This window comes from Brassica rapa, chromosome A06, assembly GCF_000309985.2.
Source record: "Brassica rapa cultivar Chiifu-401-42 chromosome A06, CAAS_Brap_v3.01, whole genome shotgun sequence".
Lineage (NCBI taxonomy): Eukaryota > Viridiplantae > Streptophyta > Magnoliopsida > Brassicales > Brassicaceae > Brassica > Brassica rapa.
The window spans coordinates 15399479-15410521 of record NC_024800.2 but is presented as its reverse complement, the minus strand read 5'-3'; the positions used below and the strand labels follow the sequence as shown (position 1 = coordinate 15410521).

At 47.0% G+C, this 11043-nt stretch overlaps 1 non-coding gene across 1 annotated transcript; it reads left to right on the top strand.

Moving 5' to 3' along the window:
• The first annotated feature begins 9155 nt into the window (after positions 1 to 9155).
• LOC117126315 lies at positions 9156 to 9262 on the top strand. Its single transcript, XR_004448890.1, has one exon. It is a non-coding gene; the product is annotated as a small nucleolar RNA R71 (small nucleolar RNA).
• Positions 9263 to 11043: the final 1781 nt, after the last annotated feature.

Genomic DNA, 11043 nt, shown 5'->3' with positions numbered 1-11043 from the left:
TCCTGTGTGTATTGAACAAACAGCCCACGTGGGCCAAAATCACCCGAACAGTCCACGGGAAGGGTCAGCGTACTGAGTCCAAGGACCAACGTGCTGATATGTGTACTGATGGACAGCCACAGACGTCTTGTGTGTGCTGACGGACACCCACGGACGTCCTGTGTGTGCTGACGGACACCCAGAGACGTCCTTTGAGTGCTGACGGACACCCACAGACATTCTGTGTGTGCTGACGGACACCCACGGACGTCCTGTGTGTACTGAATAGACAGCCCACGTGGGCCAAAATCACCCAAACAGTCCACGGGGAGGGCCAGCGTGCTGATATGTGTACTGATGGACAGCCACGAACGCCCTGTGTGTGCTGACGGACACACACGAACAGCCACATACGTCCTGTGTGTGCTGACGGACACACACGGACGTCCTGTGTGTGCTGACGGACACCCACGGACGTCCTGTGTATGCTGACGGACACACACAGACACACACGGACACACACGGACAGCCACATACGTCTTGTGTGTGCTGACGGACAGCCACAGACGTCCTATGGGTGCGGGCAGACACCCACGGACGTCCTGTGTGTATTGAACAAACAGCCCACGTGGGCAAAAATCACCCGAACAGTCCACGGGAAGGGCCAGCGTGCTGAGCCCAAGAACCAGCGTGCTGATATGTGTACTGATGGACAACCACGGACATCCTGTGTGTGCTGACGGCACACACGGACACACACAAACACACACGGACAGCCACAGACGTCTTGTGTGTGCTGACAGACAGCCACAGACAGCCACGGACGTCCTGTGGGTGCTGGCGGACACCTATGGACGTCCTGTGTATACTGAACAGACGGCCCACGTGGGCCAAAATCACCCCAACAGTCCACGGGAAGGGCCAGCGTGCTTAGTCGAAGGACCAACGTGGTGATATGTGTACTGATGGACAGCCACAGACGTCCTGTGTGTGTTGACGGACACAGACGGATACACACGGACACACACGGACAGCCCCAGACGTCATGTGTGTGCTTGCGGACACACCCGGACGTCCTGTATGTACTGAACAGACAGCCCACGTGGGCCAAATTCACCCAAGCAGTCCACAGGGAGGGCCAGCGTGCTGAGTCCAAGGACCAACGTGCTGATATGTGTACTGATGGACAGCCACGGACGTCCTGTGTGTGTTGACGGACACACACGGACAGCCACGGACGTCCTGTGTGTGCTGACGGACACCCACAGACGTCCTGTGTGTACTGAACAGACAGCCCACGTGGGCAAAAATCACTCGAACAGTCCACGGGAAGGGCCAGCGTGCTGAGTCCAAGACCCAGCGTGCTGATATGTGTACTGATGGACAGCCACAGATGTCCTGTGTGTGCTGACGGACACACACGGATACACACCAACAGCCACTGAAGTCCTATGTGTGCTGACAGTCAGCCACGGACGTCCTGTGTGTGCTGACGGACACCCACGGACGTCCTTTGTGTACTGAACAGACAGCCCACGTGGACAAAAATCACCCGAACAGTCCACGGGAAGGGCCAGCGTGCTGAGTCCAAGGACCCGCGTGGTGATATGTGTACTGATGGACAGCCATGGACATCTTCTGCGTGTTGACGGACACACACAGACACACAAGGATACACACGGACAGCCACATACATCCTGTGTGTGCTGACGGATAGCCACAGACAGCCAAGGACGTCCTATGTGTGCTGGTAGACACCCACAGACGTCCTGTGTGTACTGAACAAACCGCCCACGTGGGCCAAAATTACCCAAACAGTCCACGGGAAGGGCCAGCGTGGTTAGTCCAAGGACCAACGTGCTGATATGTGTACTGATGGACAGCTCAGACGTCCTGTGTGTGCTGACGGACACACACAGACAGCCACAGACGTCCTGTATGTGCTTACGGACACACACAAACGTCCTGTGTGTGCTGACGGACACCCACAGACGTCCTGTGTGTGCTGACGGACACACACGGACACACACGGACACACACGGACAGCCACAAACGTCTTGTGTGTGCTGATGGAAAGCCACAGACATCCATGGACGTCCTGTGGGTGCTGGCGGACACCCATGGACTGAACAGACAGCCCACGTGGGCCAAAATCACCCAAACAGTCCACAGGAAGGGCCAGCGTGCTTAGTCCAAGGACCAACGTGGTGATATGTGTACTGATGGACAGCCACGGACGTCCTATGTGTGCTGACGGACACAGACGGATACACCCGGACACACACGGACAGCCACAGACGTCATGTGTGTTCTGGCGGAAACCCACGGACGTCCTGTATGTACTGAACAGACTGCCCACGTGGGCCAAATTCACCCAAACAGTCCACAGGAAGGGCCAGCGTGCTGAGTCCAAGGACCAACGTGCTGATATGTGTACTGATGGACAGCCACGGACGTCCTGTGATGTGCCTCAGTCCGAGGAACCCGACCATCAGGAAGATCAGGACATTCCAACCGAGGTTCATCATCCCAGCCGAACCGATCAGCATAGCCAAGCTGTGTACCGGATCGATCCACGAATGGATGGAAAGGAGCTTAGACTGGATGCTCGATCTATCAACTGAATTGCCCCTACCGGATCGTCTCTCTCCCGGACAACTCGCCAATCTCAGACTAACGGTCAAGCCAGAAGCAACTTAGGCCGAGCAGGACAAGGAACTGGCCGCGACTTCTCTCTTCTCGCTCGTTTGGAACATACCAACCGTATTGACGAACTGATCGATCCATTTGATAAGTTCATGCACTTTGATCATCCGAATCTCTCTAAGGCACAGATTCTTCATCTTTCAGAAGACTTAGGACGATTGTGGTCGAAGATGGTTCAGGAGACGGACAAGTCGGAACAGACGGACCGGCCCGCGACCGTACAGCTCCTTACCGTGGTTCAGCCAGTCAGACACAAGCCAGCTGAAGGGCCACTTTGACCAGTCCGCAAATTGAAGAGTCTTTTCTTATGTCTCTCAAAATTCTAGTCAATTGTCTTTAATTTTCTTTGTCTTCCAAACTTCTAGTCAAGTAGTCTCTTTGTCTTCTACTTGTACTATAAATAAGTGTCCTTTCTCATTAATAAAATCAGATCATTTTGGATTAAGTTTCTGAGTTTAAACTCTCTGTTCTCTTTAAAACTTGTTTTCGATTGTCTTGGTGAGTCATATCCGAGCAATTCACTTCTCAACTAGTTGGTCTTGTGAGTCATATCAAGCAACCAGTTCAAGATCTTCCTTGGCGGACTTGTTAGTCATATCAAGCGTCATTGAAGCCGGGAATATCAAGGGAACATCCGCAACCCTTGTGCGACCCAACGATCCACCAGTTCTCCTTCCCGGAGTTCATATCCTAAACGAATCCAGTCGAGGGCAATCCGATCTTAGGGTCCTTTAAGTGGTATCAGAGCCACTCGTCTGGTATTCTCTATCTCGATCCATCTTCTCATCTTCCATTTCTTCTAAACACTTCTTCATCTGTCTATCTTGAATCCGGGCCCCTCATTACCATCCACTTATAAAAAATAAAAAAAGCAAAGAAACAAGCAAGATCCGTATTTAAAAAAAAAAAGAGTTTACTTTGTGGATTGGTGGTGGAGGAGGAAGCCTGCTGGCTGAGGAGAAATCCAGCCTTTGAGGAGGTTAAAACGGATTCTTTTTAAAAACAAATCTCTTATCTTTCTCTTTTTTAAAATTCCCATGTGTTTTGCTTAAGTTTGGCCATCCAGATTCCGAGATCTGTTCTTCATAGAACTTTGAGTGGAAACTTGGGTGATCACTTTTAAATCGAGAGAAACACGTGTGTGGGTGAGGAACAAACACTTGAGAGTGTGAGTTTTTATCCTAACGTTTTGTGTTTAAGAAATTTCAGGAACCATGAGTAGCCACGAAGATCAAAACCGTGCCGGAAATTCAGTTGCTGGACTGTCTAATCTTCAGATGCGAGCTTTAATTGATTCTTTTTCTAACCTTATAAACACAGGTTTAGAGCAGATCCATCAAAGGCTTGACGAACTTCAAGTAAGCCAGTCCCATCCTAGATCGGGAACAAGAACCAATCAACCGAGAAGGAACACCCGGTCAGATGATGAGTTTCCTGATGAGGACGCCCAAGAGGACGAGGTCAGATCCGCTTACCTGCCAAGAAGAGGTCATAGAACTCGAAACCCAGGTGATGTCAATCCATTTGCTAGAAACAATCGTACTGATGATAGCTTGAACGGATTGAAATTAAAAATTCCGCCTTTTGATGGTAAAAACGACCCTGATGCTTTTCTTGAGTGGGAAAGAAAAATTGAGCATGTCTTTGATTGTCAAAACTATTCTGAACTTAGAAAAGTAAGGCTTGCTGCCACTGAATTCTCAGGCTATGCTATTAACGGGTATGATCAAGTGTTGACCCACAGGAGGAGAACAGGTGAACGGCCGATTGAGACATGGGATGAGCTAACCTTGTTGATGAGGAAACGATTCGTGCCAGCCCATTATCACCGCGACCTCCACCAGAAGCTAAGACGTTTGCTTCAAGGAACCAAATCTGTGGAAGACTATTACCAAGAGATGGAAGTCTTGATGACCAAAACGGACACGGATGAACCTTTGGACGCCACTATGGCTCGCTTTCTTTCAGGCCTCAACCGTGACATCCAAGATTGTATGGAGCTTCAAGAGTATGGAAGTGTGGAACAGATGCTACACAAAGCCATCTTGATCGAAAAATTTTAAATGGGCTGGTTTTGGGGTGTTACAGTAGTGATTGGCTATTGGGTGGAGAAGCAGCTGCTTGTTGGAAAGCAAGCATCCACGTCATCTCTGCGCATTCTGGACCAAGATGCAATGAAACTTCTTGTGGCCTCATCATTTCTTGTCCATTTGTCATCCATCTTCTCAAGTACATTGGAGATGTTCTGTAGCCTTTCTTGAACGTTGTCAATGCTGACCTGGTGCCAGCCTATGTTGTCATAGGCGTATGCTGAAAGATCTGTCAGTTCCATTTGCATTGACTCTACCGTCTTGTGTATCAGCTGCTCGCCGATTGGTGTAGACTCGGTGTCGATCGATGCGATTATGTGTTTGTTGGTCGATCTCGGCGAGTTGCCGTCGATCGATTTTGCTATTGTCCTGTCGATCGATGCTGATATCTGATGTTCAGCTGCGAGTTGCCTCTGAATGGCTTTGACTTCTTTCTGTAGCCATTCTGCGTGGTTGTATAGTCCACTGATTTTGTTGTCGAATGGAAAGTAGATGTCATCGCAGCGTTTGTCAAGTCGTTCCTCCATGGTGTCTAGAGCAGTGTAGATCTTGGATGTGATCTTGTCAACCCCTGCTGCTGTGTAAGGAAGTAACTCCACAGGTTTCTTTCCATCGATCCAGGGTCCTCTTCGCCTGTCGATCGATGTGGCTGGTTGTTAGTCCTTCTTGCGAATGGTGTCCAGATCTTGCTGTAGTAGCTCGATTTTAGTGCTTAGCCAGTCCACGTTGTTGTTGAGAGGGCAGTAAACTTCGTTTATCCTCGTGTTGATGTATGAGACTTCCCATTCATCCCTGTGTTGTGTTGAACATTGCGGTTCTGCAGGGATCTGAGCTGTAGGAAGACTGACGTCGATCGATGTTGCATATGGTGCGTCGATTGATGCTGAGGTCGTAGCTTTCTTCTCAAGTTGCTGACGTAAACTCTCAATTTTTGTCCTCATCTCTGCCATACATCTAAAAAGCTCATTGTAGCCTCTATCCAAAGGCTGATGTGTGTCTTCTACCAATGTTTTGAGCTCCTCTCCCAGTTTCTCCTGAGCTCCACAAATACCAAACACCATCTCATCGATTTCATCTTTGGTGTAGAGTTCTGGTGCCAGTCTTGTGAGTGTGAAGGAAGTGGGATGTTCTGGAAGACAGATGTGGCTCTCTTCAAAAAGAGATGCTCTTTCCAGTATTTTCCTGGTGTTGTCCTTTGTGACAGGTATCATCTCACCAGCTGCGCCTCGTTCATGTCCACGCTCATCTCTGTAGACTCCATACTCGTCCCTTTGTTCCAAGTGAACTTTCTGGCTCCATACATGTCGAAAGCGCGGTTCCCATCGTTTCATCTATATCGATCGACGTTGGTGTTACCCTGTCGATCGATTTCTCCATTCTACCGTCGATCGATGCTTGCCCTTTTTGTAGGCGTGATAGATCTGGGTTGATCTCTGTTGTGGCGACTCCTGCGTGGTTGTTAGGATCTGTTTTAATGACGTCTGGAGTGCCACGTTGTTGTGAGAATAGGTTGTCAGGTCCATTGGCTACTTGAAGGATGTCTGCTATGTCCTCTCTGGACACTTGTAAAATCCTCCCATCCATTGCACATGCGTTGCCATCTAGGTCCCTAAAAATACCAAATTCATCAGGTTGTAGAAAACCGTAATCAATGTTTGCATAATCATTCATTTTAGAAATAGAGAGATTAGGGTTTAGAGTAGTATCGATCGATGTAGATACACTTACATCGATCGATGGCAGAATTATTTCTGCAGAACTTGTGTTCTTGACATGATTGATCTTCATGGATTTTTCTGTTGATGTAGGAGGAAGAGTGTTCATCTTGTTTGCTTGTGTGTTTGCTCTGATGTGTGTAGGTGGTTTCGGAGGTGCAAAACGATTTATATAGGTATCTATAAACCTAGTTGGGGAGGGAATATTCTCCTGCTCCTGAATTTTCGCTGCGGCGCGAATATCAATCGATGTTCCTTTGGTGTCGATCGATGTGAGCGGTTGTTTTGCTAGACGAGGTTGGGTATCGACCGATTTGGAGTGCACAGCGTCAAACGATGTTGGAAACGTGTTGGTGAACTTATGTGTTTCAAGTCTTTCATCTTGCAAAGACATTTCTATTGCACGTTCTTTCTAGTAATCCTCATCGTATTCCTCGGTATGTTCCTCATTAGGTGAAGTAATTACAGTTTCAACTGCGAAACTTTCATGGAAACCACTGTCTGCCCAACTGCCTATGGAATAATCATCATGTCCTCTCTTGCTTGGAGGTTGGAAGGCAAAATTTTGGTAACAATGATTAGGTGAAGCGAAATGGTCAATTGGGTGCATTACGTCGAGTGACGTGTTGTTGCGGTCATCGGTCACCGTTGACTCATTTGAATCGATCGATGGAAAGGTTGGGGTGTCGATCGATTCCGAGTACTCTGTTTCGTACTCCGATTCATACTCTGCTCCACAATGGCATGCGCCAATGAAGCCAAGTTCTTTCCCATAATCCACAGAATTAATGACCTTTCTCTTAGGTCGGATGGGGTCGTAGTGGATGTTTGGGTCTATGAGCGTTAGACACAATTTGCTTTTGTTCATGTCACATATAGCTCCTACTGTAGCTAGGAAAGATCTTCCAAGCAGAAGTGAAGAGTTTCAGTTAAGCTCGATGTCTAAGACATGAAAATCTACAGGGACAAGGGCATTACCAATCTGTACCTCCTTATCTCTTATGATACCTCCTGATCGTTTCTCTGAAAGATCCACGAAGGATTCCGTTGAGGGTTCGATGGTCAAACCAAGCTTGTCTGCCATGATCCTAGGGAGGATACTAACTGATGCTCCTGTGTCACACATTGAATGGGGAAATTCAACACCCTTGACTACGCATTGTATTGCAAACTTCCCAGGATTGGTCAATGTGATCCTGTGTTTCATCTTCTCTCTGACTTGATGAAACATTCTCCTAATGTCCTCCTCGGTTACCTTTGTTTCTCTGAAGAACATCCACAACCGTTGTGTGAAGTAAGCTTCATCAAAAGGTTTTTCGATTGGGATTCTGAGGACTCGTTTAGTGAAACCATCTATCTCCTTATCGTTAGCTTCCCTCTTAAGGTTTTTAGGAATCTTCTCCTTTCTTTTCCTTAACCTTCTCCCTTCAGATTCTTGTTCTACTTGAACAAATTCTGGTGAACTATTTCAAGGGTTGGGTTTTAGTTCGGTGGGTTTGCTAATGGTTTAGGTGGTGGTCTGAGTGCATTGATGTAATCATTATCGATTGATGGTAACCGCACTCGGTATGTCAGAGGTGCCTGTCGATTGATGGGAGGTGTGTTTTGACGATCGACGTCGGACTCACTCTGTCGATCGATGGTTGGCTCAACCGATCGATCGATTTTGTCATAGAAAGGGGAGGGTGGGTGAGGATGCTTAGCTGCGAATTCTTCATGAGTTAGAATTCGAACCGCATTGCATTCAGTCGATTTGGCAGACGACGTCGATCGATGACTGGAGTAATCCGTCCATCGATCTTCATCATGGTCTGTCGATCGATGCGAGTTCATCGACATCGGTCGACACCATTGGGATCCGCCGAGACTCATGGAGCTTTCGATTTTGAAATCTCCTGCCTCAAGCTTTTCCTTTCTCACCTCTTGCCAGAAATCATCATCTATGATGGCATTTACGTGGTGTTTTCCTTTGTCGGCTCCTGCCTCTCTAGCGAAAGCTTCTTGCCTCTTTATAGTCTCGCCCGTCTGAATTACTTGGGTTTCAAGTTTTCTCACCTGAGTCCCTAAGGTCTCGATTTTGGTGTTCAGATTGTTGTAGGCGGAGTCTATCTTACCGCTGAAATCCACAGTGATTTGTTGTTGTCCCAACAGTACTCGATCAACCATTTCTTCTATCTTGCTTTCCTGAGTCTGGGGTGGTGGATTTTGATAGTAAGAGTTCGAGTAGCTCTTGCTGTTGTTGAAGGGTTTTTGAAATTGTGAACTTAGGTTACTTCTTTGGCCATTTCCAAAGAAGTTTCTGTTTCCGCCCTGGTTTCCAAATTTTTGGAATCCGGTTTCCTCCGATGTAGTTCACATCTTCTTCTCCTTCCAATCTGCTACTTTCTCCTTCAGCTGAACAGACTTGCTTCCTAAGAAGTTCGTGCACCACATCTAACATTAGCTCTTACTCTTGTCCATCTGTTCCTTCCCGATAGAGGCTACAGACTTCTTCCGTTCAGAGTCAGTGTTTTTGGTGCTGCTGCTGTTAGCAAGGTTTTCGATAAGTCTCACGGCTTCCAACGGATTCCGAGTAGTGAAGTTTCATTCACTCGCCATATCAAGGGCCATTTGATACTGTAAGGCGAGACCTCGGAAGAAAGTGCTTAGCAGCTGCATTTTGTTAAATCTGTGGCGTGGACAGTCTCGCTGGAAGAACCTAAATCTAATCCACGCATCTTTGAAGGACTCTCCAGCCTTCTGCGAGAATGTGGAAATTTTGTTCCGAAGTTCTTCAGCGCGCACCTCATCGAAGAAGTTTCGTAGGAAAGCATTCTTGATGTCGCTCCAGGATGTTAAAGATCCGGTGGGTTGCTGCCTAAGCTAGTGCATCGCTTCTCCATTCAGCGTGTATCTGAAGAGCTTGCACAGCAAGTAATCTTCGAGGACTCCTTCCATCCGAATAGCAGCGATTAGATCCTCGAACCGTTCCAAATGGTCCATAGGATGCTCGTGCGGTAACCCAGAGTAGGGTATCTGCGACACGAGAGTGTAGTATTGAGGCTTCAGCTCGAAATTCTGCTTCTGGATCTCCGGAAGTCGAATAGCTGATCTGTTGGAATAGTACTCATCTGGGCGATTGTAGTCGGCCAGTGGTTTTGATCGAGCGTCCTCATCTACAGTTTGAGCAGCTCCTGTAGCATCAGCATCAGGGATTACAGTTCCCTGAGCATCTATTTTCTGACCTGTTGTATTACGCAGATGACCGGCCTGGTCATACAGGTTTCCGTTCTCATCCTGAGTTAGAATAATAATGTTTACCATTTTTGACGACACGGTATCGATCGTCGTACGCGGTGTAGTATTGATCGTTGTCGAACAACTAAGACCGATCGACGATGACTGTCTGGTGTCGGTCGACGGTTGATTGTGCGTATCGATCGACGACGAATTTGTTCGAGCGATGTGGAACGTTGACCTCTACGGATGGTGCGTTCCAAATGAGCAGGATCGTCTGAGAACAGCAAGTCTTTCTCCTTGTTGCTTCTGGTACCGATGGGCATGCACCTGAAAAGACAAGAAAAAGATTATTAGAAAAGGGGTAAAAAAAAAAAGAGAATTAATAAAACTAAATCTAATGGCGATCAAAGCTCCCCGGCAACGACGCCAAATTTGATACCACTCAAATTATCCTAAGGAGTGTTACTCTCATCAAAAGAGGTTCAGAGGTAGTACTTAGGGATCGAATCCACAAGGAGTTAGGGAACAATTAAATCTAGTGTTTATTAATTCTAAGGGTTACAAATGTTTAAATGAAATAGCAATCGTAACAAGCGAGTAAATAATAAATGTAACTTTGGTTGGAAGTGATATTTAGATGCAGGGCCACTATTCAGGGTTGGAGATTATAATACCTATAGAAGCCTAACTGTTGCAATGCATGATATATTAGAGCTCATTCGCTTAACTCAGTGATCAGCTGTCCCCGCATGTTACCACGGGTTAACAGACTAGATCCTGTGTTCCTCACCGGTTAGATTCAGACACAAAGAGTGTCGATCGATTGTCTATTAAGACGTCGACCGATACACCTTTGCCAACATCGATCGATTGTCAGTTGAGGACATCGATCGACGGGTTCTAACCAGGCCTATGCGCGAGTATGAAATGCCCTACTAAGATTCTAAATTGGCGGTTAGCCCTCTCTAGCAATCCTAATTGATAGATAGATTTCAGGATGGATAACAAGGGTGCTTTAATATGCAATCCTATGATCAAGTTCTAGTTAGCAAGGCTAAAACAAGCAATGAATACAAATCTATCATGAATATCAAAACAAGGCAGATCTATAGTTTGGGCTAATCCCACAAACCTATCTGAACCCTGGATCTAACAGTTGAACTACTCAGACATAGCAAAGCAATTCATATCAATAGATAAATGGAAACTCATAGAATAGATGAAAAGAAATAGAACAAGGAGTTCCAATCACAAGTGATCTTCTCTCCCAAATGAAACTTGTAACAAAACTAGGTCTAGAAAAGCTCTCTTCTGCCGTCAAATCACTTGCAGTA